This window comes from Benincasa hispida, chromosome 5 (genome assembly GCF_027475165.1).
Source record: "Benincasa hispida cultivar pf3 chromosome 5, pf3_genome.v1.1, whole genome shotgun sequence".
In the NCBI taxonomy this organism is placed as follows: domain Eukaryota; kingdom Viridiplantae; phylum Streptophyta; class Magnoliopsida; order Cucurbitales; family Cucurbitaceae; genus Benincasa; species Benincasa hispida.
Genome location: NC_143482.1, coordinates 40,586,770 through 40,606,065, shown reverse-complemented (window position 1 = coordinate 40,606,065; position 19,296 = coordinate 40,586,770). Strand labels below are relative to the sequence as shown.

The following is a 19,296-nucleotide window of genomic DNA, read 5'->3' as shown; positions in this document are numbered from 1 at the left end:
AACACCTATTGAGTTATGGAGAGGCCGTAAAGGTAGTTTATGCCTCTTCAGGATTTGGGGCTGTCCGACACATGTGCTAGTGACTAACCCAAAGAAGTTGGAACTGCGTTCCAAGGTTTGCCTCTTTATGGGCTATCCCAAGGAAACGAGAGGAGGATACTTCTATATCCAAGTGAGAACAAAGTGTTTGTTTCCACTAATGTTATCTTCTTGGAAGAAGATCACATGAGGTATCATAAGCCACGAAGTAAGCTCGTTTTACGTGAGATCTCAAGTGAGACTGAGACTGCTGAGGGTTCACTAAGAGTTGTTGAACAGGCCGACAGATCAATAAAAGTTGTTGAGGTCAGAATGTTTAGTCAACCAGCTCAAGAGTTGAGATTGCCTCGACGTAGTGGGAGGGTTAGGAACCGACCAGATCGCTACATGGGTTTGACTGAAGCCCAAAACATCATTATGAATGATGGGATCGAGGATCCATTGTCTTTTAAGAAAGCGTGGATACAAGTTGAGAGTCAGTTTTTGGGTCGATTTGACATGTTCAAATTGACAAGAGGGAGTTCGATTATATATGATATAATTGAACGAGTTAATTAAATATGATATAATTAACTTTATGTATGAGATACATTAATTTGGAGGAAATTGGATATAAATATGATTTATATCTAGTAGAGGAAAAAATATTATAATTAATATTTGCTATTAATTTATAAGTTATAAATGTGATAAGATCACATTAATTGGACGATTTTAAAGGAAATAGGAAGGCACCTCTTCGTTTGAAATAATGGACGAGTGCATTATAAATAACAGATGGTATGTTGATCTCGGGGTGCGCGGGTATTGTGAAAAATATATTGTCATCGTTTAGAAAATCAGTGCCTATACGATAGGACTGCACGATCGTTTACATATACGATATTGTTAAGCGATCGCATACCAAGTACACCATTGTGCACTATTATCTAAACGATCGTTTACCTTTTTACTAAGCGATCGTTTAGCTCCCGGTATTTACTAAACAATCGTATAGACGATCGCTTAGTTTTTCCTCTGCGATCGTATTGGACGATCGCTCACATATTTCCTGCACGTTGTATAGACGATCGTTTACCTTTTCCTATACGATCGTATAGACAATCGTTTACTTTTTCTACACGATCGTATACTTCACCTAAATGATCAAGCATCCTGTCTATGTGATAGATGACGTCTTCTCCCACTTGCTTGATCGTTGTGTACGGTCGCTCTTCCTTCTTCCCTCTACCAAATCCGAACAAAGCCCACACTTTGGATTCTCACTCCAAGAATACTGAGGGCTCTAAGTGGTGTTGTCTTCTCCAATTCCTTCAGTTCGAGTGGTGACTATTCGAGGTAGACGGTTGGGCTTCAGACTCGAGAAATCTTCATCTGGTGTGACTTCTTGATTCCTTTTGCATCATGAAAATATGTTTGAGTGTATATGCGATAATTCTGTCACAATGAATTGGAAAGATCCGCTTCCGCTCGTAGTTACTCTTGAATAAGAGTTCCTTCAATTGGCATTAGAGCACTCGGTTTTTTGATATTCCAATTCATTGCTGTAAAAGAATTGCAAATACGTTCTTGGTGGGTGCATTTCTACACTGTTTAATCATTAAATTGTTGTGGATGTGTGGAATTATGGATGTTTCGTAGATGTTAGCCTCAGTTTATTTTAATTCTTCTACATTTGTGGTTGTTTGTAAAGGCCACTGTGTTTTTGGACATTAATAATCGTTATCGAGTCTGTATTCAAAGACTATATGAGTTTTGAATAGTTCGCGAAGAATATCGGAGCAAGCGTTGCGGTTCTTCAAGGATGGAGATGATCAAGTGTTGATCACATCGGTTAATTGGTAGAGAACGCGATTAAGTGTTGATTGCATCCTACAGTCAACGGAGTACGCGATTGCTATTGATTGCATCGGTTAAATGATGGAGTATGCGATCGCTGATGATCGCATCAGTTAAACGATGGGGTATGCGATCAAGTGTTGATCGCATCGTGCAGTCGATGTGGTACGCGATCGCTGATGATCGCATTGTGTAGACGATCGGGTAAGTGATCAAGGGTTGATCGCATCGTGTCGTAGATCGTTTACATGATCACTGAGTATCGGGTTGTGTAGATGAGTGATGCTCGCGTATCGCTTAACGCGCGCGCCTGGTCGATCGTTTAGGTCAACAAGCTTCATCGCTTAGTAATTGACTAAATGATCGCTTAGTAATGCAAGGTAAATCGTTTACCTGACGCCGCATTAAGTGATTGCATAGACGATCATTCTGGTTAGTAAGCTTCATCGCGCCTGGTCGATCGTTTAGGTCAACAAGCTTCATCGCTTAGTAATTGACTAAATGATCGCTTAGTAATGCAAGGTAAATCGTTTACCTGACGCCGCATTAAGTGATTGCATAGACGATCATTCTGGTTAGTAAGCTTCATCGCTTAGTAACTGGCTAAACGATCGCTTAGTAACGCAAGGTAAATCGTTTACTTGACGCCGCGTTAAGTGATCGCATAGACGATCGTTTAGATCAGCAAGCTTCATCGCTTAGTAACTGACTAAATGATCACTAAGTAATGCAAGATAAATTGTTTACCTGGTTGCACGCATCAATTAGACGATGAGATGCTCGCGTATCATTTAACGCACGTGCATACTGGACGATCGTTTAGGTCAGCAAGCTTCATCGCTTAGTAAATGACTAAACAATCGCTTAGTAACACAAGGTAAATCGTTTACCTGTTGTCGCACTATGCGATAGCATAGACGATCAGGCTTTGCAGCCTCCTCGTCGTCTACGCGATCGTTTAATTATGCTTCTATCGTTAAATGTGCGCTGAACGATCATCTACCTATGGCATTTACTACACGATGGAGTCCTCCTGGCAGTTCAAGTCCTGGTTCGCCTGTGAACCGGTTTACTCGATGAAAAATGTAATAGATAGGGTTATTTCATTCTAGTTTTATAAAGGCTCATCCCGGTCCATAAATCCTTCATTTTTTACATGCGATGTAGATTTTTAATATGTCATATGGTATGCACATATAGATAAACCCCACCTTAGGTCATGCATATTTTCTTTATTATAAGTGTTATAGTTTGGAGAAGCATGTTTTAATTTACATAAATGCATGCTCATGCATCATATAATATAAGGGTTACATTTATGTATGCTTTAATTTTTTTTTGTTATATTTATAAGCGTTATAAATACTTCTTTATGTGGGTGAGTATTTTAGTCGTTTATTGTATAAATGATTATAAAATGAAATTAGAACTAAAATGTCCATTTGTAGCAAGTCTATCTATAGTAGATATTTGTCGAAGGCGGGTTTTGTCTAGGCTGGGGTATTTAAGATGACGGCAATGGAACACCCCTACCTGGGAACCTACTTGGAAAGGTAATTTAGATAGATTTGATGCATGCAAACTAAGGTCAGTCCATTAAAGAGTTTGATGTGTCTACTTGGATTTTTTATTTCAAAGACAAAAGTTATTTTTTAACAAACTTTATAAATGACTTAGATCGTAATCAGTAGCTGGATTGTCTAGGTTAATAAACCCCTAGGTTGAACATTCAGTGGGAGGTTCTTGGGGCATTTGATACTTCATTTTCACCTCTCACGTTTCTCCCTCATAGTCCACACCATGAGATCTACTCTCGGCCTTGAGGCACCTTTGAAGTTTCCCCCCAACGGATGGTGTTTGGGTTGGTCAATATCAAGGTGGATGGAGAGAGTGTTCATAGTAAGTGGGAGTGGGAAGTGCGACAACATATCCCTCGGTCTCCCTCATTGGATTGAATAAAGTTTCTGTGCATTGCCTCGTGGCACCCTAGGTGTGTCCCCCTATAGGATGGATGTTTTGCACGATTCTTTATTTGATCTCCTGTAAGAGGATAAGGTTACTTAGTCTCTTGTCCTAATCTGTCTTTACCCTACGGTAAGTGCATTAGGGCGGGAATCTGAGGCCGAAAACGAGGGGTTACACTTACGCAGGATTGTTAAGGGTTAACTATTCTTGACCGAACAAATGGTGGCTGTTAGGTTTAGTTCCAAGAGTTGGTTCTGCCAAATGGTTGAGATTGTCTCATCCCAGTGAAGGGCCATCCGATCACCCCACCAGTGACGTTTGTGCTACCTCACTAGGGCATCATTGCAAAATAGAAGTCTTTTCACATAGGGTACTTGGAATATATTTTGCTAAAAATTAATTGGTTAATTAAAACGTGGTTTTTTCAAAGTCTTATAAAAGGTTTTTCATTATTTTTTAGCAACGGTTTTTTTAATGGCATCAGCCACTATCAATTTTCTTAAAGCCGAAAAACTAAATGGCTAAAACTATTCAAGTTGGAAACATATGCTCACGACGATACTCATCATCGAGGATCTGAAGTTTGTCCTTATGGAGGAATGTTCTCCTATTCCATCTCAGGACGCTGCTCGAAATGTTCGGATAGCGTACGAGCGTTGGATACGGGCAAATGAGAAGGCTCGAGCCTATATTCTGGCCAGTCTTAATAACGTCTTGGCCAAGAAACACGAGTCCAAGGTCTCAGCTCGTAAGATCATGGAATCCCTGCGGGGAATGTTCGGACAACCGTCTGGACAGCTCAAGCATAAGGCTCTGAAACACATCTTCAGCTCCAAAATGGAGGAAGGCACCTCTGTTTGTGAACATGTGCTGAATATGATGATCCATTTTAATGAGGTGGAGATGAATGGGTCTAATATTGATGAGGGTATTCAGGTTAGCATTATCCTGCATTCAATTCCGGAGAGCTTCTTTCACTTTGTTTGCAATGCGATTCTTAACAAAGTGGAATAGTCCCTTACCACTCTCTTCAACGAGTTGCAGACTTACCAATCCTTGCTGAAAAAGTAAAGAGAAAAATGGAGGTAAGGAAAATGTTGTCTCGTCCTCTAAAAGGTTTTATTGAGCTTGGACCCTAGGAAAAAAGTCTGGACCTTCCATTTCTAACTTTGGAAAGGGGAAGAAGAAGAAGGCTAGTAAAGAGAAAGGGAATGCGCCTGCTAACCCGCCACCTATCGCCCAGAAGAAACGTCCAACAGACACTGGAAGAGGAATTGTCCTCGTTATTTGAAGAAAAAGAAGGCGGACAAGGCTAAGGCCAAGGCAGATAGAGGTAAATATGATTTGCTTGTATTAGAAACTTGTTTAGTGGAGAATGATGATTCTGCTTGGATATTAGATTCGAGTGCCACTAATCATGTATGTTCTTCTTTTCAGAGGATTAGATCCTGGCGATAGTTGGAGGCTGGGAGATGATGATGTGAGTAGGCACGGGGCACGTCGTCTCAACTGTGGTAGTGGGAGACATCCAGTTTACTTTACAGAATAGGTTTCTTATATTAAAAGATGTCTTTGTAGTTCCTGAACTAAAAAGGAACCTTATTTCTGTAAAGTGTCTGTTACAATACAATTACACTATTTCTTTTAAATTGAATAAAGCGTTTATTTGTAAGGATGGTGTTGAAATTTGTACAGCTAAACTGGAAAATAACTTGTATGTGCTAATACCTTTAGCCTTAAGTTCCCTTCATAACATGGAGATGTTTAAATCTTCCGTAACTCAATCTAAATATCAATGAGTTTTTCCAAAAGAAAATGCCCAACTTTGGCACCTTAGATTATGGCACATCAATCTCAATAGGATTGAGAGATTGGTAAAGAATGGCTTTCTAAGCGAGCTAGAGGAAAATTCTTTACCAGTGTGCGAATCTTGTCTTGAATGTAAGATGACTAAACGATCTTTTACTGGAAAAGGTTATCGAGCTAAAGAGCCTATTGAATTAGTACATTTTGATTTTTGTGGTCCTATGAATGTATGAGCTCGAGGAGGCTATGAGTACTTTATCATTTTTACTGATGATTAGTTGAGATATGGGTATATCTATCTGATGCAACGAAAGTCTGAATCTTTTGAAAAGTTCAAATTGTTTAAGGTCAAAGTTGAAAATGCTTTGGATAGATGAATAAAAACACTTCGATCAGATTGAGGTGGAGAGTTTTTGGATTCTAAGTTCCAGGACTATTTATTAGAATATGGAATCGTTTCCCAACTCTCGGCACTAGGTACACTCAGCAAAATGGTGTAGCAGAGAGGAGAAACCGAACCTTGTTGGATATGGTTCGTTCGATGATGAGTTACGCTTCTTTACCGGACTTGTTTTGGGGTTTTGTAGTTGAGACTACGGTATACATTCTCAATTATGTTCCTTCTAAGAGTGTTGCAAGAACACCTTTGGAATTGTGAAACGAGCCTAAAGCTAGTTTACGTCACTTCCGCATATGGGGTTGCCCAGCACATGTGCTTAAGGCAAATCCCAAGAAGTTAGAATCACGATCGAGGTTGTGCCTCTTTGTAGGCTACCGCAAAGGTACACGAGGAGGTTACTTTTATGATCCGTTCGAAAACAAGGTGTTTGTTTCCATGAACGCTACTTTCCTAGAGGAGGATCATATCAGGGAGCATAGTCCACATAGTAAAATCATGATAAATGAGCTTTCCAAAGAAACTAATGAAACTTCAACAAGAGTTATTGAAGGACCTGATTCATCAAACAGAATTGTTGATGATAGATCATCTGGTAGGTTGGTTCCACCTCAAGAGTTGAGGGAACCTCGACGCAGTGAGAGGGTTATGAACCTGTCTGATCGCTATCTGGGTTTCACGAAAATCTAGCTATGATGATAGATGGTGACGTTGAGGATCCGTTGTCCTATAAAAGGGCAATGGAGGATGTTGTTCGGGATGAATGGGTCAAAGCCATGAATCTTGAGATGGAGTCGATGTACTTCAACTCAATGTGAGATCTTGTAGATCAGCCTGATGGGGTAAGACCTATAAGCTGTAAATGGATCTACAAGCGCAAACGGGGTGCTGATGGGAAGGTGCAAACCTTCAAGGCTTGACTTGTGGCAAGGGGTTATACCCAGGAGGAGGGAGTTGACTATAAGGAGACTTTCTCACCTGTTTCCATGTTAAAGTCGATTCACATCCTCTTGTCCATTGTAGCTTATTATGATTATAAGATTTGGCAAATGGACGTCAAGACGAATTTTCTGAATGGCAATCTTGAGGAAACCATTTACATGGTACAACCCGAAGGATTCATTACCCAAGGTCAATAGCAAAATGTTTGCAAACTGAATCGGTCCATTTATGGGCTGAAGCAGGCATCTTGATCTTGGAATATTCGGTTTGATGCTGCGATTAAATTGCATGGCTTTGACCAAAACGTTGATGAACCTTGTGTTTATAAGAAAATAGTCAACAATTCAGTAGCTTTCTTAGTATTGTATGTAGATGATATACTACTCATTGGGAATGATGTAGGTCTACTGACTACAGTTAAGAACTGGCTAGTGACCCAATTCCAAATGAAAGATTTGGGAGAGCCTCAGTTTGTTCTGGGTATACAGATCTTTCGGGATCGTAAGAACAAAGTGCTAGTGTTGTCTCAGGCATCGTATATTGAAAAAATATTGCTCAAGTACTCGACGCAGAACTCCAAAAAGGGCCTACTACCATTCAGGCATGGAGTCACTTTGTCTAAGGACATGTGTCCTAAGACGCCTCAAGAGGTTAAGGACATGAGACGGGTCTCATATGCATCTGTCGTTGGTAGTTTAATGTATGTGATGCTCTGCACTAGGCCAGACATTTACTATGTTGTGGGAATAGTCAGTAGGTATTAGTCTAACCCAGGCCAGGGTCATTGGACCACAGTTAAGAACATCCTCAAGTATCTTCGGAGAACGAGGGACTACATGCTCGTGTATGGGTCTCGGGATTTGATCCTTACTGGATACATGAATTTTCAGTTTCAGACTGATAAGGACTCTTGAAAGTTCACTTTAGGGTCAGTATTTACTCTTAATGAACGAACTGTAGTGTGGTGAAGCACTAAGCAGGGGTGCATCGCCGACTTCACGATGGAGGCCGAGTACGTAGCGGCTTGTGAAGCTGTTAAAGAGGCTGTCTGGCTCAGAAAGTTCTTGACAGAGCTGGAAGTTGTTCCAGATATGTTTAGGCCCATCACCTTTTATTGTGACAATAGTGGTGCTGTGGCAAACTCCAAAGAGCCCAGGAGTCATAGGCGCGACAAACACATAGAGCGGAACTATCATTTGATCCGCGAGATAGTGCATCGAGGAGACGTGATCGTCACGAAGATCGCCTCAGAGCATAATGTTACTGATCCATTTACGAAGGCTCTCATGGCTACAGTGTTTGAGGGTCACCTTCAAAGTATGGGTCTACAGGACCACCCGTGGCTGGACTAGGGCAGGTGGGAGATTTTGTTGCACTGGGTTTTATGCCCTAGTTTATTGTTTTGTTTCTATTTACTTGTACTCCCTACTTCGCTTTAGGATAAATGAGAGATTTTTGGGGTTTGTGCCTTAAAGTCTTGTGTCCAGTAGTTTGTAAACAACTTTATACGAACACTTGTGATGTATAATATAAATGATATTTACTTCACTACTTGACTTTGCACATTTAGATGTTTTTTTTCATTTTACCACAAACCAATAAACTTAAGATCCTTGGTTATATGTATGTAACTTAAGCATGTTTGTGGTGACATACAAGTGGATCATGTCTTGAGTTCTGTAGTATATGGATATAAGAGGGAAGCCTTATCCTGGTTACGCTACGGATGCGGCCCGCTTTGTGGAATGGTCAAAAGTGTTGTGACTTGTCACAGATGATCTGATCCTAATCATTCGTGTAGGGGACATGTGAGGGGGGGCGTCCTATACAAAGAGTTTGTATAAGACCTGACCACAAAGTGTTAACGTCTCGTTATATAACACCGTTCATAACTGAGACTTCACTTCACTAGGATGACCATAGGTAACATGACCTCAATCCTGAGTGAGTTGAGAACTCCTGCCATTGAGGGTTGTCCTTTGATTTGCATGAGTGCGAATGGCCAGAACGCCGACTCAAACCTACCATTTTGGGGATTCGTCTGATGTGAAAGTTGGGAACTCAGCTACAGAAGATGGATTTCACTCCTTCCCCGAGGTAGGGGTAAGTAGATAGATAGCTCCCTTAAAAGTTGATTCCAAGGCTTGAACGATGTGGCGCCACACACCTTCTCATGGCCTGAGAGGTGTTCACACATAGTAGGACTATGTTGTTTTGTTCATTAGAGGGATCAGTGGTACTTAAGGAGGAAGATGTAATTACAGGGGCAAAACGGTAAATTGGCTTGCTATAATTACGAGCATCTGTGAAAGGTCATCGTACTGATGATTGGTTATATCCAATGGACATAGAAATACATCTATGGTAAGAAGAGTTCAATTGTCGGTCTTTAGTGGAATGCCTGGCAGTTAACAGATGGTGGATATCGTGACTAAAGAGTTTAGTCAGCTATTCACGTATCGTTGGAGCTTTGAGCCATAGGTCCATAAGGTCCCTTTGGTAGCTTGGATACAAGTTGAGAGTCGGTTTTTGGGTCGATTTGAAATGTTCAAATTGACAAGAGGGGGTTCGATTATATATGATATAATTGAACGAGTTAATTAAATATGATATAATTAACTTTATGTATGAGATATATTAATTTGGAGGAAATTGTATATAAATATGATTTATATCTAGTAGAGGAAAAAATATTATAATTAATATTTGATATTAATTTATAAGTTATGAATGTGATAAGATCACATTAATTGGACGGTTTTAAAGGAAATGGGAAGGCGCCTCTTCATTTGAAATAATGGACGAGTGCATTATAAATAGCAGATGGTATGTTGATCTCGGGGTACGTGGGTATTGTGAAAAAAATAGTGTCATCGTTTAGAAAATCAGTGCCTATACGATAGGACTGCACGATCGTTTACATATACGATATTGTTAAGCGATCGCATACCAAGTACATCGTCGCGCGCTATTATCTAAACGATCGTTTACCTTTTTACTAAGTGATCGTTTATCTCTCAGTATTTACTAAACGATCGTATAGACGATCGCTTAGTTTTTCCTACACGATCGTATTGGACGATCGTTCACCCTTGTCTTATACGATCGTATAGACAATCTTTTACGTTTTCCTACACGATCGTATAGACGATCGTTTACTTTTTTTACATGATCGTATACTTCACCTAAATGATCAAGCATTCTGTCTATGTGATAGACGACCTCTTCTTCCACTAGCTTGATCTTTGTGTACGGTTGCTCTTCCTCCTTCCCTCTACCAAATCCGAACAAAGCCCACACTTTGGATTCTCACTCCAATAATACTGAGGGCTCTAAGTGGTGTTGTCTTCTCCGATTCCTTCTCTTCGAGTGGTGACTGTTCGAGGTAACGGTTGGGCTTCCGACTCGAGAAATCTTCATTTGGTGTGACTTCTTGATCCTTTTTGCATCATGAAAGTATGTTTGAATGTATATGCAATAATTCTATCACAATGAATTGGAAAGATTCGTTTCCGCTCGTAGGTACTCTTGAATAAGAGTTCCTTCAAAAACTACCCCCAATGGAATTCTAAAGGTCTGAGTATTTCAAAATCGTTTGAAAATAATAAATACAGTATACCTACTCCTATCACACCTCACAATAATCAATGAACTTTAACTAAAACCCTAACCAAACATTTATTTTGCAAAACTCTTCACCTTCTTCAGACACTTTAGATGGTTCACGGACGTTTCTTGCAGACGCTGTTGGTCATCTTTAGATGGTTCACGGACGTTTCTTGCAGACACTTCAGACGGCTCACGATATTGCACAATAAACGTCCGTATAGCTTCAAGCGCTTCAGACGCTTCTTCTTCACAATAATACCTTCGATGCTTCAGACACTTCTTCAGATGCTTCTTCGACATTTATCCATTCGACACTTCACCTTCTTCAATCCTCAGACGCTTCACCTCCTTGAATCTTTCAGACGCTTCACCTTCTTCGACGCTTCAGACACATATTGGTCTCCTTGAATCCTTCACCTTCTTCGATGGCGGCAATAATATCTCTTTCAGATGCTTCACCTTTGACGACGACAATAATATCTCTTTCACCTTTACCTTCTTGGCTTTCTTTCTTTCAGACGACGACAGATGCTTCACCTTCGACGACGGCAATAATATTTCTTTCTCGGCTTTCTTTCTTTTCCTTTCAGATGCTTGACCTTCGGGAACTTCTTGTCAGAAAACTTCAAGCGGCAGGTACAAGAGGTGAAACCAGTGTTGGTCGTCACTCTTTATATTCCATTATTTTCCAAAAATAAAAAAATATTTAATATTGGTTCTACTGTTAAGTATTTAGATTCGAATCTTTTGGGATATAAAAAAATGCCATTTTTTTAGGAGCCAAAAACAGAAACGACAATATAAAATCTAGCCCTTTGGTTGTTTGTATTTAACTGATAAGTCTGCCATTTATCAAACATTAGAAGCCATGAACAAAGAGAAAGCTAGAGGAAGAAGCAGAGCCAACGAACGATTAAGAGCACCTGGAATAACTGGTGAAAAAAAACAAATAAGTAAAAGGCCAATAGTTCTCAACAGTGACGACGAGGTATGTTTTTAATTTACTTTAATGTATTTGAAAACATCAAATTTTAATCATACATATAAAAAAGGGGGGAATAGAGACAATGGTAAGGGGATCAGGCCAAAAACATGAAACTCCAATAACTAGCAACAAACGAAAGCGCGATGCTTCTGCAATAGAGGTGAAAATTCAAGCAAACAACCCAAGGATAAAGAGCAAAGTCAGGATTATTTGAAACAAAAAAAAGCAAGGTCAACAAGAATGTTGGTTGAAAATCTTATAGATCTAAATTGTGATGCAGACTGTGAAAAAAAAGTTAGAACCAAAGAAGAAAGGAGAAGAAAGGGAGAAAGGAAGTAGTAGAAGAAAAAGAAGAGCAAGATGAACAACATGAGGGAAAGGTATGATAATGTACATTTACAGTGTATTTGTTAACGTATATACATAATATAATTACTAAATAATGAAACAGGATGAACAAGATAGTAATGAGTATGAAGAGGAAGAAGAGAAGCTTGAAGGAACGTGTGAAAATGTGCATGATGAAAGCAAAGACAATGAAGAAGAACAGTCTTAAAGTCGTGGGGAAACAACACAATCAGAAAAGAGATCATCTAGTGGAGAGTCGGACAAGAGGATTGAAACAACGAAAGGAAAGAAGGTAATCTCATCTATGGAATGGATATATGTGAGGTATTCTTACTTAAATATTTACTGATATTTGAAAATATTAGGTAAAAACTAAATCTGATAAAGGGAAAGGAAAAGTAGGAACACGCCAAAAGGGAAAAAGAATTGAATTGATAGAACCACGTGCGGTATTTTTACTCAAATACTTTGTACTTGTTTTTACTATTAGCATATTATTAAGCTTGTGTTTTTGGTTTATTTCAAATGTGTTAGGACTCTTTGTATCTGATGGATAGTGCAAGGAGAAATGAATCACTAAAAATAAACTTGCAAATAAAGACTTCTATAATTGATAAAATCAAGGAGAATTTAAGTGATGAGTTACAACAGAGATTTAGAGAAACCGTTTTTGGACATTTTCTTGATTTTTCCATTACAAATCAATCTTCTCAGCTGTTGTTACACCTAATACAAAGGCAATGTAAACCAAAGTCATCATCCCAGCCGAATTTCTTCATAGTGGTAGAGTAATGAAATTTGGTTTGAGAGAGTTTGCATTGATAACTTGTCCAAATTGTGGGGAATTACCAATAATTGATACAAGTGGGATAAAGGGAGAAGGAAATATAAGAAAAATATACTTCGAGGATATGAAAGCTGTGAGTAGGTATTTTCTTAACATAGCTTTTAATGTTAGCAAGGCAGGATGTGAAAGTGATAGGATAAAAATGGCGAAGTTGTATTTCTTGGGAAGCTTTCTTCTCCCAAAACAAGATTCGGTGAATGTGAATATATACCACATACTGATGGTTGATGACGATGACCTCTTCGATAACTACCCATGGGGAAGTGTTGCATTTAATTTACTTGTTGATGTTATGCATAGAGCAATACACAACAAAGGTAAATAAGGAATATTAATGGGGTGATTCATATTCCCAATCTTAGCATGGGCATACGAGGTCATACCCACCTTGAGCTCGTCATAAAATTTCTTTGCCAGGAAGGTTTCTAACAATGTTCAAAGAATAGTAAATTGGGCTGCAGACAGTCAACCCAAATGGAAGGATCTCAAGCGAAAAGTGTTTGATTCAAAAGAGGTATAAATATCTATACAACAAAATATACGTAGAGTTTTAAATTCTAATCTATAAACTAACATCTTATTCCCTTGTTTACTTGACAGCTTGAAATTTGTCCATTACTTGCGACCCCACATGAAATGACTATGCCATATTTTGCCCCATTCATTGAGGAGGAAAAAAGGGTGTTGTAAGAGGTCGAAGAAGAAATGAGCAAATATAGACCGAAAGAGAGTGGTTGAACTATCCTTGAATAGAAGACCCGATTTATCATATGACAAAGATGAAATGGAACAAAGGTTTGAAGGAATAGAGAAAATGGAACAATTAATGAACACAAGGATGAATGAAATCTTTAATGCCATGAAGAATAATCAGTAAATCTTAATAAAGAAGATCGATGACTTGGTGGAGTCGTTAACCAAACTGATTGACTACATGAAGACTACACAAGCTATCCAATCACATGCATCAACAAGCGATCCTTTTATGGTATGTACACTAACTACACTGTATTTATTGTTTTTCATAGTACAAACCTATTATGAATTATATGGAAATAGCCTGCATCCCAATTTGAAAAGGAACTAAATAGTATTGAGAAAAAACAAGAAGAAAAAGAAGAAGAGAAGGAGTTGGTTGATGGTTCTGATGCTCCTACAATGGTTCGAAGAAAAGATAACGACGAAGACGAAGAAGGCAATGGAAACAATGATCATAGACTGAAAATACAATCAGTAGTATACAAAGAAACATGCCATGGAGATAAAAACAAGGAGTCTGAAGAAAAAGGAAGTAAAGAAACAGAGGTCAAGGTGAGTTGATAAGCATGTTGCATATTATAAATTTTAAAAATACATGGAAATTGAATAGCATAATTGATTGAGATAGGACAATCAAGATACTGATGAGAAATCAACGAAGTGATACGATCAATTGATGAAGGAGAGATTTACAAGAAGTTGGAGATGTCAAACAAGCGAAAGACAACAATATTGGTATGTTCCTTTTAAACTGTACAATCCTGGTACCTATCATCTTTTAACCCAATATTAAATAAATTATTTCAACTTTTTAACCACAACTAAGATCCTTCAAAAGGTACAACCATTGAGGTGCACGGGTCAACCCCCACAACCAAAAAAATAAGAGGTATAATACTACAACTAATGTAGATCTTGAACATATAATGTGTATTTCTACATATCTCTAACAGATGTTGTCTCTTTAATAACTAATAAAAGGTCAAAAGGAAGGTGGAAATGATTGGTAAGCTTTACAACATTGATGAAAATAACCCTACTACAAGGATCATACTCAAACATGTAAGAACAATTGATCTTGTAAATTTGATCACTATTATAATTCATTAAGTCCTAACAACTAATTGGTCATTAAATGTTGTTAGTTACACATAACTAAGCAAGAGTTGATCATGATGGCTAACCAAGAGGAGGAGAGAAGATCAAAGTAATAGGAACTAAAAAGGAAACTGCCAAAAATGAATCATGCGAGTCCACCAATGACAGGCATATGGATAGATGCAACAAGAGGGATAATACGAAAACCTCAAACCACGGATGAAAATACACTCCCGGATGGCCCATCATTTGACTTGCACCTAAGACAAGCCTGATCTTGCAATGAATGATCAAAGCAACCGATTCTGGCTTTTTATGTGATTCCCAATCTGGATATTGAAAGTAGGATACATTCAGATTTTGTTTCTGCTATATGGGCGAATTCTATAATCTTGTTTTGGTATATGTTTTAAACTTTAGAACTTTTCAGTAGTCTTGCTTCCTGTATTTAATGGACAAAATGATTTGAACATGTTGATGCAGCTATTTTGGTAGCTGTCTAAACGTTTTAGGATTTAGTAGTCTTGCTTCTTGTTTTGGTATAGAGTTTAACTATTTTGGATTCTGAAAATATGTTGAATATGTTGATGCAGTTGACTAAATGTCTTAGGATTTAGTAGTCTTGCTTCCTATTTCGGTATACAGTTTAATTATTTTGGATTCTGAAAATATAATAGCTTTGAATTTGGTGCAGCTGTTTTGTACGAGTTTGTCTGGGCAGCCCTATACTAAATAACCTCGGTAAAGTCTTAGTCGTCCAGAGGGCATATATATAAATTATTTGTAGGTGAATTGAACTTTTCACATTACACATACATGAAGTTTAATAAAAACAAACACACTGTAATTATAAAGCATGTAGCTCAATCTCCAACCCTTAATAACTAAAATGAACAATGAATATATAAAGTGATTTGGAATTGTTATCGTTACTCTTTTGATATATCAATAAATAGTTTGGAATCAATCTATTAGTAATATTTAACTTTCAATTCCAATACAATAATTGGTATATGATTACTATTTTTGTATATAATCTGAATATTGTGAAATGATTTCACGAACACACTGTAATTCTAAAACGTTTAGTTCAATGTGACATTATGAATAATACAAAGGACTAAAGAGCGAATATAAATTAGTAATATTTAACTTTTAATTCCATATACAATATTGGTATATCATTACTGTTTTGTATATAATCTAAATATTTTGAATTGATTTTATAAACACTGGGTAGGCGATCGTATGACATTTTTCGGATATTTGATAGGCCTCCAATTTAGTAGGCGAATCATATATCATTTGGTAGTTTCGTGTAAGCGATCGCGGGGTCTTCGTGGGTGATCGTCTAGTGTTACTCAGTGATCGTGTAGCTGAGCTCAGCGATCATGTAGCATTTGGTAGGCAATCGTATAGTATTGGGTAGGCGATCGTATAGCATTTTGTTACTCAACGATCGTGTAGTATTTGGCAGGCGATCGTGTAGCATTTGGTAGGTGATCGTATAGGATTAGGTAGGTGATCGTATAACATTGGGTAGGCGATCGTATAGTATTTTGTTACTCATCATTCGTGTAGCAGAGCTAAGCGATCATTTAGTCGAGCTCAGTGATCGTGTAGCTGAGCTCAACGATCGTCTAGCATTGGGTAGGCGATCGTATAACATTTTATTACTTAGCGATCGTGTAGTGGAGCTCAGTGATCGTGTAGATAATTTAAGCGATCGTATGGTATTTTGTAAATGATCGTTTGGACTTGTTAAGTGATCATCTAGTCTCTGTGAACTGAAAGTACAAAGGACTGAACAACCAACATAAATTAGTAATATTTAACTTTCAGTTCCATGTACAATCATTAATACAAATAACAATTCCTTCCATAAACAATATTAAGTTTGAACATCAAAGAACCGTTTGAAGAGGGAACGTAAAGTAGAACAATACTAAACGATATAACACTGTAGGTGCATTCAATGTTGTATGGGATCCTTTCAAGACCTACAATTATGACCCCTCTTACTGCACCGACTACAGCGGACTGTAGCTTTGTTTTCTAAACAAGACGTGAACCTTTTTTTCTTAGGCCTCCCAGCTAGACGTTTGACATTAGGAGGAAGAACTGAATCATTGCCAATTGCATGACTTGTAGTGAATTTTTGAACATTGCCAATAGGTCGCGTGTCTTTTCTGTATAACAAACGTAGATTGGAAACACGATAGAAATCATGTGCATATGATTGTAGTTGAAGGTTCCTACGAGACAATGCAATGCATGCAGGAGAGTACAAAATCATATCTAGGTCCCACCACCAACATGAGCAAGTACGATTCTAAATGTTAACAACAAATTAGTTAGAGCGATCATGCACTTCAAATTCATATTGGTTAATGGGGTACAACTACAAAAAAAAAAAAAAAAAAGAAAAAAATCAGAGATGATAAACTTACAATTTTTCTATTAATAATAGGCTCAATCGAATACAAATACCGTGTAACTAAAAGAACATTTACATCCATTGACCTACTGTCCCTTAAGACTGATCGAATAATGTTCTCTGCATGCGATGACAATTTAGAATGCTGAAAACTCTAATGACTATGACGTTTGTAAAACTATTTTTGAACCAAACTACGGATAGATTGAAGGAGATTAATAACAGGTAATTCACATGCTTCCTTTAAAGCTGAATTCATGCATTCAGATATATTGATTGTCATTAAGGGATATCTTTTCCTCCGAAAAAATGTCCTAGCCCATTTGGATTTGCCAACATCCTCTAATTCAATCCTAATGGATGGAGGAATCTCATCCAATTGCCTCATGTAATACTCAAATTCACCAATTGTATATGCTCTTGTACACATATGGAAAGTGTCTACAATTGGACGTGACTTATGGTTCTTAATAAGGTTTTTATACAAATGAATGCACACAACTCGTGTTCAGCAAAATCATAAACAGAACTAACACCCTTGGCTATACTTTTATGACCATCAGACATAATAACATGGTCGTTAGAATCCCCAAAAATAGCTTTAAGGTTACGAAAAAACCAAGACCATGATGCATCATTCTCATAATTGACAACGACAAATGCAAGAGGTACAATCTGCGAATTGCCTTCAAGTGTACAAGCAGAAAATAATGTCCCCATAAAATTGTTCTTTAAACATGCACCATCGACTGACATAATAGGAAAACAAAATTTCCATGCATCTATAGAAGCAGCAAGCGCTATAAAGTAATACTTAAACCTACCTTCATCATCAAATTCTTGTGTTGTATATGTTCCTGTAAGTAATAAACATTTAGATTGATTATACAAGACAAAGTAGAGTGTATATAATTGCTTAAACTAAATATAGACGAGAAACATACCAGGATTGTTTTCAATCAATGCAGTTGAAAATGGTGGCAAACCGATGTATGATGACTCAGAAGTCCCCCTGAGGGAATTGAGGCAATCTCACGACCTCTCCAAGCTTTATCATAACTTATATTTACACCATGTTGTCTTCTCATATAGCTTACAACATCACACGGTCGGCATGGGACTTTTTCATTCATTTTAAAAAATGACTTTGTACATTCAGCAACAATCCAGGATGTTGCTTGTCGATGACCATCTTTAACAATGTCAATACAACATTTATGGTTATCGATGAATTTCTGAACAATCCACACACCACCCCCTCTATATACAGATGCACGTAGATACCACCCACAAGACATATCCTTGCAATGAATTTCAAACGAAGTTTTGTTTGACCTAGTAGTAGTAAGTTCGAAACTGTTTTTAAGAGCAAGAAAATAAATTGCTTTCTTCAATACAGACTTGCTACTAAAAGGTAAACCTACTCTAATGGGAATACCAGATTGAAAGACATCAAAATCTTGAGAATCAACAATTTCATTGTTGCCCGCAGGATGTTTGAAAGATTGATCAATGTTTGTCGATTCATTATTCAAATACAATGTATTTTGAGAGTTTTGGGCAACAGATGAGACATGGTCAACAACTACACATAAATCAATTTCGGGGGAATCTGGTAACATTAACATCAACCACAAAATATATTTATCTTCAACAATGCTAATAAGATTCGAATTGGAAGAACCAATCCAGTACATTATCAAACGAGATATAGTTAACTCACCAGAGGGAAAAAGTTTACCTTGGATATATTCCACAAATTGTTGGAACGATGAATTTGATGGAATATACGCATCACAATCTCGGAAATCATGGTATTGAGAATTCTCATCCCATCGACCATTAAATAGGAGTTTAACCCGTTGTAAAGTCATAGCAAAAACATTAGCAAAAGTTAATGAATTAACAAGGAAACCTAAATCGATGAAACCTTTTGTGTACGTAACAAAACTTATGACAAAGTTCAAGCAAACAATCGAGTTGATTCTTGTGCAATCAACACATGACCATTTTTTTAGGAACTAATATTTTTTTAGGAATGTTAAAATTCGGCATATAAACCTAATTTATTACGAATATGAGAAAAACAATATCGAAATTTGAAAAAAAAGTATATGGATAAAAGAAGTTTTAATAATATATGGGTATTTCAAATATAGATTTGGTTTCAAAATCTGGATATTTTATTAAGGTGAGATAAATTCGAAAAGTTGTTAAACATAATC

At 37.6% G+C, this 19,296-nt stretch overlaps 1 pseudogene; it reads right to left on the bottom strand.

Moving 5' to 3' along the window:
• Window positions 1–16,606: 16,606 nt before the first annotated feature.
• On the bottom strand, window positions 16,607–18,945 carry LOC120077310 (uncharacterized; annotated as a pseudogene).
• Window positions 18,946–19,296: the final 351 nt, after the last annotated feature.